Below are 12,481 nucleotides of genomic sequence, written 5' to 3' on the forward strand. Positions count from 1 at the left end.
ATTCCTATACAGGACGCCACCTTTCTTCTTATAAAATGGCTGAATCAACTGAAAACAGAGTCGGCATCCAAACTTGTTAGAATATCTTCTCACTCCAAACCTTGGTTCAAATCCCACCTGAAACCTTACTTTAAAAGTAAGCTAAAATACCACAGACAGTGGAAGAAATACGGCACTTCATCAGCACACATAAAATATAAAAAGAGCAGAGCTTTGTTTCAACTAAAAAACAATTCAGTCATACAAAAATTATGTTATGTCCACGCTAAAGCACAATAAAAGAGCACTTTCTACAAAAACAACAGCTACCTTACAGCACGATCTAGTTTCTGAATGGATAAGATGCAATATGGAAACAAGCAGATCTGACATTTTCACTGAAGGTATACAAAAAAGATTTATAGCATTTAATTCCTATGAACAAGCAGACAAAGTGCAACATGATGTGTCTCCGGATCAAGCCCTGCTAATTAACCAACTTGTGAACAAGAATACAGTTCAGCGTGCAGTTAACCAAATACGCCCTGATAGTAGTGAAGGTCCTGACAGCATCCCTGGTTTTATTATTAGATTGTCCAGCGTATGCATTATTGATTCGTTAGTGCATATCATTTCCAGGTGCATTTGCCAGCCATTCCTTCCGACAGTGGAAAACTTTCAGGATTGAGCTGATTCCTAAAAAAGCTTGCAGAAATAACCATCCCGGCCATTCACCAATTGCTGTTTCGTCAATAATTACTAAAATTATTGAAAAAATCATGCTCCCATATCTTCAACATGCAATCTTCGCTAATGCACCTGTCAATATGCATTTTGGTCCCAGAAGGCGCACCACAACAACAAGCCTAGCTGACACCATTGTACGCATCCAAACTGCATTTCAAGATAAGGCACAATGCGATGTATTTTATTTTGACATCAAAGGTGCTTTTGACAACAGATCTCAAAAAAGCTTTTCAAATACTAAAAAATCATTTTCTCGTTGACAATGATTATTTCCTATCTTCAATACAGCCTAAATCGCAGACTTCTCTTCCCCACTAGTACTGACGATATTCTCGTCCCAACCTCAACAGGCATTCCCCAAGGAGCCGTTCTCTCCAGTACTATATTTTCAGCATCTCTACAAAAAATCCAAATCTACTGGCATATGCTGATGATTTAAAGTTATTTATAACCTCAAAAGCCAGTGATGATATTCGCAAAGTTATCAATGATGCGAATTCACCGATTTGTGAAATCATCAAGTACCTGAAAGATCTCAATCTGAATATAAATGCAAGCAAATCTACTCAAATTACTTATTCCCTTCAGAAACAACCCAACCACATAGAAATAAAAATTGCAGATGTCCCAATCCCAAATGTTTACGATCACAAAGACCTTGGAGTTGTTTTTGGTAAAAAATCTCTCCTTTAATGCCTACTATTTATATGCTCAAAAAATTCAAAAAGCAAAATGGCTAATCAAACAAGAAACAGCAGCGATTCAAGACAGAAAAACAGTCATTAAGCATGTTCAAAGATGCATCTTTCCCATTCTGTCCTATGCTTCCGAAATCTGGTCTGGTGCTCCTCAAGTAACCGTCAAGAAATTCCTTGCACTAGAATATTGGGTTCTTAGATGGCTCAATAGTAAGCTTCGTTTTCCCCATACAATATCCAGGCAACAGCTTTATAAAAACCTAAAAATAAAGCTTCTGCGACAGATGATCAACGAGTCTGGAGTCATGCTTCTTGCAAAGTTAAATCACCTCTGCATGCGATTCACCAAACTTAGCCAATATAATAGCTGTCCCCAACAGGGAAAATTCAAGAAATCAGCGATTCAAATCGAACCTCAAACAAATGGACAGAATGTTCCCCAATGCATCCCTTCACCTCATAAATCATCAACATTGATTGCAACAGGTTAATGAACTCTGAAGCCCACAGGAGTCAGATCTCCGATGAAATGAAGAAAAATAATCCAACCCTGTTCTGCAATTTTTTTTTTAAATTCATAACTAAAATTCCTAGCCATTGTTAATATCTATATAAAATTTGCTATGTACATATACTCGATTATTTTATGTCATTTCCTTTGTAGTTTTATCTGCCCCTAGCCATGTGCTGTGATGGGCTTGCTGTATTTGCAATAAATGAATATTTATTTATTTATTTATGTTAACCCCTGGCTTGTAGCCGTGTGTACCTTGTGTATGCAATAAAGAGTTCTAAACAGGAGAATCCTTTACACGGAGAAAAGTAAAAGCTTTTCTATGTTGATTAGTAAACATGACAATAGCATTCAAGTTCGTCGTGAAACCCTATCATGGTATTTTCAGTACTTTGCCGTCTCAGCTTTGAAGTCCCCCCCAAAAAAGGGGGGGAAACCCCTTCTGAACATTACAATTGTCTCCATAAGTGCTTCAAAGGTCGATAAAGGATTAAAAACAAAAACTCATGCGATTTAGTTTTAGCCTTACCTATCCAGTTTACAGCAACATTGAAAGTGTGCATTAACAGAACAAGGCTTTCCGTAATATCCGCAGTGTGTTACATTTCATGCACGTACGAATTTTTTTTCTCAAATTAATTGAATTTCCTTTTTCTGTGATTAATAGAAGTGAAAAGTAAATATAGTTATCTCCTTATTAATATGTTACTAAGGTTATAATTTTACAGAACACTTAACGAAGCTCTATAGGTTTACGTACTCTAAACTTAGCTGTTCATTTTAATTACAACCGTTTAATTTATTACTACTCCTCCCGAATACTTTGTTGTCTCTTTTCTCTCCTCTGTATATGCATTTCTTCACACGCGAAACCACGTTCACGAGTCTTGCATAACAATACATGCAAAGCGTGCATGAACTGCATAAAACTAATACTGCATTATAATTATATTTATTCCATTAATTTTTTTTTTTTTCATCATACATTAAAATAAATAATAATTGTCGGATTACTATTTGTCCGATTTTAATGAAATTTAGTTCTTTTAAGAACTAAATATAAAATTTTATGAAAATCCGTCTAATGGCAGTTGAGTTGTTATACGTAGGCGGACGAATGGACATGAAGACAATAAGCCAGAAGTTCCCAAGGTATGGGGATTTTTGGGGAATACACGTTTTTTTCATTGGGTGAATGTTGTTTTCATGAAGCACTTTCTTTTTTATGAAAAATGGCCAAATCATCCCAATAATCCAGGCACGAAGCGATTTTCATTTATTTCTGTTATTCGTATTTTATTTCTTTGAGATTAAATGTATAAAATATATATTAATTTATAAAATATATATTCATACAAAAATTATGGAAAATCTTATTTGCACTTCGTTCTGGAACTTGTGGGATGCCTAAAATTTATGGAAAATTTAAAGGAGGTTAAAGGTATAAAAAGTTTGAGAACCTCGGCAATAGGATCTTATGCGTATACTGTATATATAAATGCGAACGCTCTTAAAATGCCTTCCTAATTTTACTTTAAATTAGGAGGTGCGATCAAAAAGTTCTAATACTTTATTACGAAAGAAGCGGTGGCGATAAAGAACTGCACTGATGAGTAAGCGTAAGTAAAATACGGTGCTGTTTCTTGTATTCTTTCTTCCTTATGAACTCCTCTGACCGTGTGGCTGTCCAGGAGTACAAACAGAAAATTTTATTTATTTTATTTAAAAAGTCTCCACTGCTGATTCTAGTTGTTTACCGCTCCACCAAACCAGTTATTTGTGCTGCATGTATGTTATAATCAAAGTCTTCGGCTTTTTTGCAATTGTAACGAATATGAAAGCAGAATGACATGTGTACATGAATTTTTGTGTAAGGAATAAGAAAAGAGGAGCGAAATCTCCCAAATGTTAAGAACTACTTTTGCTGATGCTCGCTGATGTAACGCTGTAATTTAACAGTGGATGAAACATTTCCAAAACAGCCGAGATTCTGTCAAAGACGACCAACATTCAGAGGACCTGAAGGCAGACCTGAATGTTGACGTCACTGCTCATGTTGAAACATCGAACATTGACCAAATTCGTTCCGATCTGCAATTAACTATCTGAGAAATTGCTGTTGAACTCGAGATCTCCTTTGGATTATGCTCAAACAATTTTGACCGAAAACCCTGCTGTGGATCGAGAGTGGGTAATTATAGCAAAACTATCTGAGAAATTGTTGTATAAAGAACATTTATCTTCGAGAACTGTGCGAGGAGCTGAAAAGAAGGATGGAAACGAATCCTAATTTCATCAATGCATTGTTGTTGTTGGCGAAGAAAAGGTATGGCAATTGCCACGAAACGTAATTCCAGTAGACAAGCACCAAACTCGCTCTATCGAAACAAAGCACGACAAGTTTGGATATTCCTCTTTCCCGACATTCTGAGTATCGTTCGTTATCATGTGTTCATAATGGTCGGATGTAAACCAGGGCTATTTATTACAAAGAAGTTCTAATTTGAGTCGCGGAATAAGTTAGAACGCCAGCAGCATTTTTGATAATAGATGATTTTTCCACCATGACAATTCCTCTGTACACACTTGTGAGGGATATCGTGGGAGAGAAGGCAGATTAATTTTACTTGGGCCCAGACATCGTGTAGGGCAGTGGTCTCAAATTGGCGGGCCGCATCCGGCTCCCCGAAGCAATTTTACACAGCCCGCAAATACATTTCAATTATGTATTTGTTGTAAATACGGTGCTTATATTCACTCTCATTTTGTTAAAAAAAAAAAAAAATTCCGGCCCGTCAGCTGCTTTCAGATCATGCATTCGGCCCGCATGCAATTTGAGTTTGAGACCACTGGTGTAGGGGACGAAGATCTAAACGGAAAAGGAGGGACCTGTCAAGTGATATGTTATGTGGTCCATGCCAGTTCAGGTTGTCCCGCACACCAAACTCTCATTTGTCCCAAGAACAATATTCCCGTAATATCACAGCTATTTTCATTTAATCTTGCCCCGTGCAATATTTTTTTCCCTTTTCCAAACTCAAAATGAAGCTTGAGGAGAATTCGCTGACATTCCGACTTTCATGGCGAGATCCAATATTCCTTATATTTCGCGGGCACAGCTCAAACGATTTCAGCAGGCTGACCACTAGATAGTTCCACAGGACCGAAGTTACTGATAACTTTCTAAGAAGCATCCGACTGCTAGTGTATAATTTCGCTACCACTGTTCGCTACCACTGTGTCTGAGTGGTGTGCATGTCGAAGCTACGTTATATCAAGGAAATGGGTATATTTTCTTGTTGTATGCCTTATCCAAAAATGTCATTAATTCATACGTCTCAACACCCTCTACTTTATCTACTGAAGATATCATGAACAGTCAAACTAACAGAGCAAACTTATGTGAAAAATAGTCCCAAAGCCGTCCTAATTCATTCCTCAAATATACGTGGTCCAATCTCAATGATGTCCATTTCCATCTACAACTTCCATCTGTCAACTGCACTTATTTTTTTCTGAGCGATCTAATTGTCGGTTGATGCAACCAACTACCCTTCTTAGTTGTTCTAATTATTCGGTCTATTTCTTTCGATTTCTTTCGCTTCAAAAGCTGGTACTTGTGCATACATCCTCCTGATACTCCTCGTCAGAAACTTTTTAACTTGGATTCACCTCTTTTTAACTCCACTTGCTTAAAAGCTCTCCATTCCATTCGGTTTGTTAAAAAAAAAAAAAAAAATCTTTTTGTCTTCATAATTTTTCCAACTCCAGCAATTGAATTCTTGAATTCTAACTTCCTTTCTTTGAAACTCAACTTCCTCCAGTCTAATTTCCCTAACACTAAGGTAATTTTTCTTGGTGATTTTGATGTTCACACTCCAGCTAGCTTCAGTTTCTTAGTAACACGGACATTGAGCTGATGGAGATACTGAGACTGTTGCTACTACTAATGACTTCATACATAGCTTGTATACTAGACAGAATACTAGAATACTAGACAATCCCACACATACGCACACACACGGAGCCTGTCACATGGCTATTCTCAGTTTCGTGTTCTTTGGCATTATAGAAATGCGAAATGGAGTGTTCTGTGCGATTTATATTCTTCTTTTCCTTGGTTGGATTCATCTTTTAAATCTCAGAGTGGGTCAGTGAAATTATTCTTGCAGTTCCTCTATTCTGCATTCAACTCTAAAACCTCTTCCTTTATCAAAACCTTGTTTTCCCACTAAATGTGCTGAGGCTGTTCAAGGTAAGAATTCAACATATCACAACTGGCTTTTATGCAAATCTGCAGCTTGATTTTCTGCTTTCACTAAAGCTCGCAGCATTTCACAATTAATAATAATTGTGAAACGATTATTAATCAGTCTCAATTCGATTTTGAATTGAGTGGATAGGAGTGTTTTCAATAGGAATGGAAAACTTGCTTCTCGTCCAAACGGTAGTCAAGCATTCTGCTCTCTTGACAAAGCTACTGGTCGCATCTGTCCATCTACTGCCACCTCTGCTAACACCTAATGGTTTTATTGCATCCTCAGCTAAAAACAAAGTCGACTTGCTTAACATACCATTTTTCTTCTAATTCTTGCATCGACAATCTTGCTATACTCATGCTGTACTCAATGCTAGAATGTTAGCATTGAGTACAGCATTGAGTCCAGGGCTGGCGCATCCTGGATAATATTTATCTCTTCTATTTCTGTTTTCTGGAACAACCTTCCTTCACATATTCCTGCAAATTACAATGTACAGAAATTCAAATCTAATATCAACAAGTATATTCTGTCTTCTCAACCAAAAATGTTTTTTTAGTAAAGTCTTTGAACGTTTCTGTATATTCCAATCATTGTAAATGATTGGAATATACTTCATAATAAAACTATGAAGACTGCACTTTTGTACCATTTATTGTGAATTAAGTTATTTATTGAAACGTCAGAATTTAAAAATTGGCTACCTCAACACTTTGAGCGTTATAAATTGGCTGATACGTTTCCAAATTCACCTAAATATTGTAACTAACCGATTGATACCGCAAAATTCAGTTTATCATATCACCAAAATTAAATCTATTGACCTTGATAATATATTAATGAATTAAAATAAGGACTAATGATCCTAACGAACAGCGAATGCCGCCGCTCTAGACTATTATACTGTATTGAAAAGCGACTTGCTTGACTTTTTTCTTCTACCCTCCACCCCCGTCACAGCAAGACGCATATGAAAAATCCACTGGTACCTAAGATCCCATATGAGAGTGAACCCGGCTTTTGACTAAAACCTTGTTTCAGTCAGCAGCCTAATAAGATGGTACTAACAACACGTAGGCTCACAGCCCAAGAGGTATTCACTAAAACGGATTTTATATTGATTTCAAAGTACAAAAAGCGATAAATAATTGAAAGGAATCAAATCCTCGTCTAAAATATAAGAATAAACAATCTGATTCAACTAGTGTTAGCATATCTGGTAGTTGACAGAAGTCATGTGAATGTGGAAAGAGAAGAATTAGAAATATCTGCGAATATTAATAGCCGCACGTTGAATTTCTGTATCACCAAGCGGAAGCAATGAAAGTCTTCGCGAAGTCGCTGCTTAAGTAGATGCCGGATCGGGTGTCGCCCTCCTACCCACAACACCGAGTACGTCTTCTCTTATCGAAGAAAGTAAAACGAAGCTTTGTGGCAGTTTTAAAAGAAACCCGGGCTTTCTCGTGCTCATTATATTGTATGTGCTCCGACCCACCCCGGCAATCGAATGAAATCCAACCCTCCGGTACTCGTGTTTAACTAGTCTCGGAGATTGGCATTAAAAACTCATTTACCCGCTCGTCTCCCGGGAGAAGCCCAAGTCCTGATTAATTCCCAGCACCACTCGTGAAGCTGTTGTTTGTTTGCAGCGCCCCCACCAGAATATGATGGAAGCAAAAACATCGCGTATTATGTCTCTATTAATAGAATCTAGTTAACCTTTTTACTCGACAGCCCCGTAACAGGACCCACACTGTCACGGAGGGATGGGGGAGCTCCTCTGACTCTAATCCTCTTTCATCACCTTTCGCACTCCCTAATCCGATTTTCGCCTTCGGTAATCCCATTTTTGTTAGGACTGGATGGGAGTATAAGGTTACAAGACGACACGGCCCACGTCTCTGCTATCGATTGACTCTCTATCGAATCAGCGGCTCTTTACCGTCGCTCACGTTCGCCACTTATATCTGGTTTATGATCGGAAGTCAAGGGCACGATAGAATTAGCCACCAGAACACGTTAACTTTGTTTACCCCCGCCGTCTCATGTAGCCTCGCCAGCGTCTACTTACTCGTCAAAACTGCGCCAGCACCCCCTTGAGACAAGAAATTTCATTATTTTCGGGACACGATGAAGAGGTGGCGGTAATCTTGGTGGTCCTGCGCTGCTGCGGCACGCAGACGGGATAGGGTTTCTTTGCGAGACGCGCTACTTGCAGCCGTCTATCGTACAGATTGTGTGCGTGCTCGCACGGGAAAACACACACACGCCTAGTCAGTCTATTGGTGGCTTTTCTGACACTCCCACCTTACGATGATCGCGCAATAATTACAGCGGCGCGTGCTGCTTTTGCAAGAAAGGCTTAGCTGACGGTAGGACCCTGTACGGGGAACGTATTATGCCATTTGTTACTTTGGCAAATCTGGGTTCGCGGCCAAGTTGAGTTTCGAGTGATACAATTCGAACGGTGTGCTGTCATTTCAAACCGATTTCAAGATTTGCACAGGCACATCGGGGGGAGGCCTCTTGGGAAGATGCATGTAGGGAACCCACCCAGTGACGATCCCAGATTTTAAATCACTTTGTAGCAGTTAAAAACTATATATATATATTTTTTTTATTATTATTTTTTTTTTCATCATAGTGAGATGGCTACAGTCACGTTACTTCCTAGTCGATAGATGGACTCAGTGCCAGTCAATCTATCGACTTCAGCGCCTCGAGCCCCTGACAAGGCCGGAGCCAGGTACATGACAAGGGAGGCTCAGTCTTCCACGAAAAAATTCGAGCCACACCTAAGCCCAATTCCAAAATATAGGACATCATCGATTTACGTCGTTTTTAATTTATTATTTTTTTTTTTAAATCCCAAACATGAAAATTATTACAACCTATAGTACTGGTATCGTGTATGTGTTTATGGCCAAGACAAAAGATACTTGTTGACATTAGACACGAACTTCTGTAGATTGTATTTTTCGGGAAATATATGCCACGGAAAGCTGTTTCCAAACCACAGAAGTAGGAAGGACAGGTAACGAAGAGGAAGAGTTGGTTCTATGAGTTTGGAATTGGACTGTGAATGGAAGCTGACTTCTTGCAACATGTGTTCGGACTGGTTTCGAAAGAATGGGGAATTACAGATGCCACTTCAGAACGGTACCCGCAGAAGTACACTCAACAGCCAAAACTTTATGACCAACCCTGTATTCACTAGTGACCCATCTCGCAGTATCTAGGAGTGACGTCACCTAACGGTGCAGTATATATATAGTGACGGCACAGTAGTGTGCCAATTCGTCAGTAAGAAGCTAGTGTAATGTGGAAAGAGAAAGACCTCAGAGTTTAAAAGAGGAATGATTTGGGACACTAGGAAGGCAAAGCCAGCATCTCAGCGGCCCCGAGTGCCAAGCGATTTCCTCTGAGATATATAGTGTGCTATTTCTAAGCGACAGAGTTTAATTTTATTTCTAGTGTCGTTTTCTCTTTTGTTTAGCTAAAGTGGTTCTGTGCTTCAAGCGTTAAAGTAAGAACCAAGAAAGGAAAACTACCTTTCTTTTTTCAGAGTATATATATTAATTACTAACAAGCTACTAAACTTTACAACCGCTTGGTCACTGGTGGCACCGCTCCTGCCTCCACGTGGTGGGGCCGGTAACCTGGGAGAAGAAAGCCACTCTCCCGGGGCGAAAAGGAGCAAACATGGAATTTGACAATTTCCCTCCAATTGAGCCTCGGCGCTCATGTCCTAAATCAAATGATAATGACCATGACACATCACAGTTAAAGACTGAGGACTGACACAGAGCAAAAGGAATGTCCATCTTTCCTTATCTTCCACTCCTTGTCAAACAAATGCGTGAGTACACTCTCCCCGTTTCTGATACAGAAATGTTTGGAAAATACAGCAGGTTCACCTAAAATGGTGAAAAGACTTAGATCGGGTGATTTACTAATTGAAAGTGTGAGCCGTCAGCAATCAGAGACTCTGCTGAACCTCTCAGCCTTTGGTGGTATTCCCGTGCAAGTTACCCCACATGCGACACTAAATGCCTCCAAAGGGGTCATCACTGAGTGGGATTTGATTAATGTCACAGAAGACGAATTAGTCCAAGAATTAAAAGAACAAAAAGTCACACATGCTAAGCGCATCATGATCAAAAAATATGGCCAGCTGGTTCCAACGCGGAACATCATCCTTACGTTTGGCACACCAAATTTACCATCTAGTGTTAAAGCTGGCTATCTCAATTGCCGTATAAGACCCTACATTCCTAATCCCATCAGATGTTATAAGTGCCAAAAGTTTGGACACTCTCAGACCGTCTGTCGAGGGGATGCTGTGTGTCCAAATTGTGGTTCAAAATCCCACGCACAAACGGAATGTGATGCGGAAACACCACATTGTTCAAACTGTCAAGGCCAACACCCTGCCTACTCAAAGTCCTGTGAACTGTGGAAAACAGGAAAAAAGATCCAAAAATATAAAGTAGAGCGGAAAGTCACTTACCAAGAAGCAAAGAAGCAGATTATGCTTACTACAACTAAACACACCTACGCAGCAGCAACAAAGAAATATCAGTCAGCAACCACTCAAACTGACGTGTCAGTTCCCCCATCCATGTCTATTGCAGACTGGGCTAGAGAAATACTCTCAAAATCACAGCAATCTACTATGGAACAGCATGTGAATGATAGTGCCAATAACACACCAATTACAGTACCGCCAACTGCTTTGCAGTCTTCCTCAGAAACTTTAAAAACTAAAACAGCAGTCCCAAAGCAGAAAAGTCAGCAAAATGCAACAAATATGGATACTAATGAAAACATCAGCCCGGATGAGCCAATCTTAGATCTGTACGCAGATGATGACGTGGACACAGCGCGTCCTATCTTTTCGAAAAAAAAAAAAGAAAGAATAAAATTTGAGAGACAAAAACAGACTGGACCTAAAAAACAGACTGAATCAAACAACTGCCAAAATCAAATAATGGATCACATCATACAGTGGAACTGTAGAGGTCTACGTAGCAATATCGATGACATCTTTGACCTAATCAAGCAATATAATCGTGTAAGCGTATGTTTGCAAGAAACTAATTTACCTCCGCAAGTAATTCCAAAAATCAAGAACTATACTATATATCAGCATAATAGAAATAATAATACCACCGTGCGTGGAGGTGTGGCCATTCTAGTAAACTCAAGAGTCTCTACTAAGCACATTCCACTGCAAACTTCCTTAGAAGCAGTAGCAGTGCGTGTCTCCTTAGGAATCATGTTAACAGTAGTTTCAATCTACCTATCACCAAACAAAGAATATACTTATAATGACCTAGAAGTACTTCTACTACAGATCCCTCCTCCATTTTGTTTATTTGGAGATTTTAATGCACACCACCCGATCTGGGGCTCCCCATATACAGACAGACGAGGTAAAGTTCTGGAGTCGCTGCTTGACAAACACAATCTAACACTGTTGAATACTGGTGCTGATACTTACATCCATTTCTCTACTAGAACAACTACAGCTATAGACTTGACAATCTGCTCTCCAACATTGTATCCACTCATCCGCTGGACAATTCTGGACAATCCGCTAAACAGTGACCATTTTCCAATAATTTGCGAATTCCAAATAACTAGAATCCCTCAGGTAAATAATTCCCGCTTAAAATGGAAATTTTCCAAGGCCGATTGGAAGTTATTTGTTCTCAGTATCTCATTCAATGATGAAATTATCAATTTCCAATCCATTGATGATGCCACACAGCACATCACATCTCAGATTCTGAATGCCGCGACCAAGGCCATACCAAAAATGCGTACTGGTTCGTTTAAACATGCCAATATTTGGTGGAGTAAAGCGTGCCAACTTGCAAAAAAAAGAGAAAAACAGGGCATGGAACCTGTTTCGTAAACACCCAACTACCGAGAACCTTATAAATTTCAAAAAACTGAAAGCAAAAGCGCGATTCGTAAGGAAAAAGGCAAAAAAAGATTCTTGGATCCATTTTGCCTCTACTATAACGAAGAACACAAACAGCAGAATAATCTGGAATAAAATAAAAAAACTAAATGGTAGATTTCTCCCAGCATCCTCTCCAATACTGAGATGGAATGGACAAGATTTATCATCTCCAGTTGAAATAGCTAATGCTCTAGCAGAAAACTTTGCCAATATCTCAGATACAGCTGCATATGAACCATCTTTTCAGCAACTTAAAAGAAGGACTGAGCAAAGCAAATTAAATTTCAGTACATGAATAGCGCTCCCATATAAT

This window comes from Mastigoproctus giganteus, chromosome 3, assembly GCF_048544385.1.
Source record: "Mastigoproctus giganteus isolate SK-2022 chromosome 3, ASM4854438v1, whole genome shotgun sequence".
Lineage (NCBI taxonomy): Eukaryota > Metazoa > Arthropoda > Arachnida > Uropygi > Thelyphonidae > Mastigoproctus > Mastigoproctus giganteus.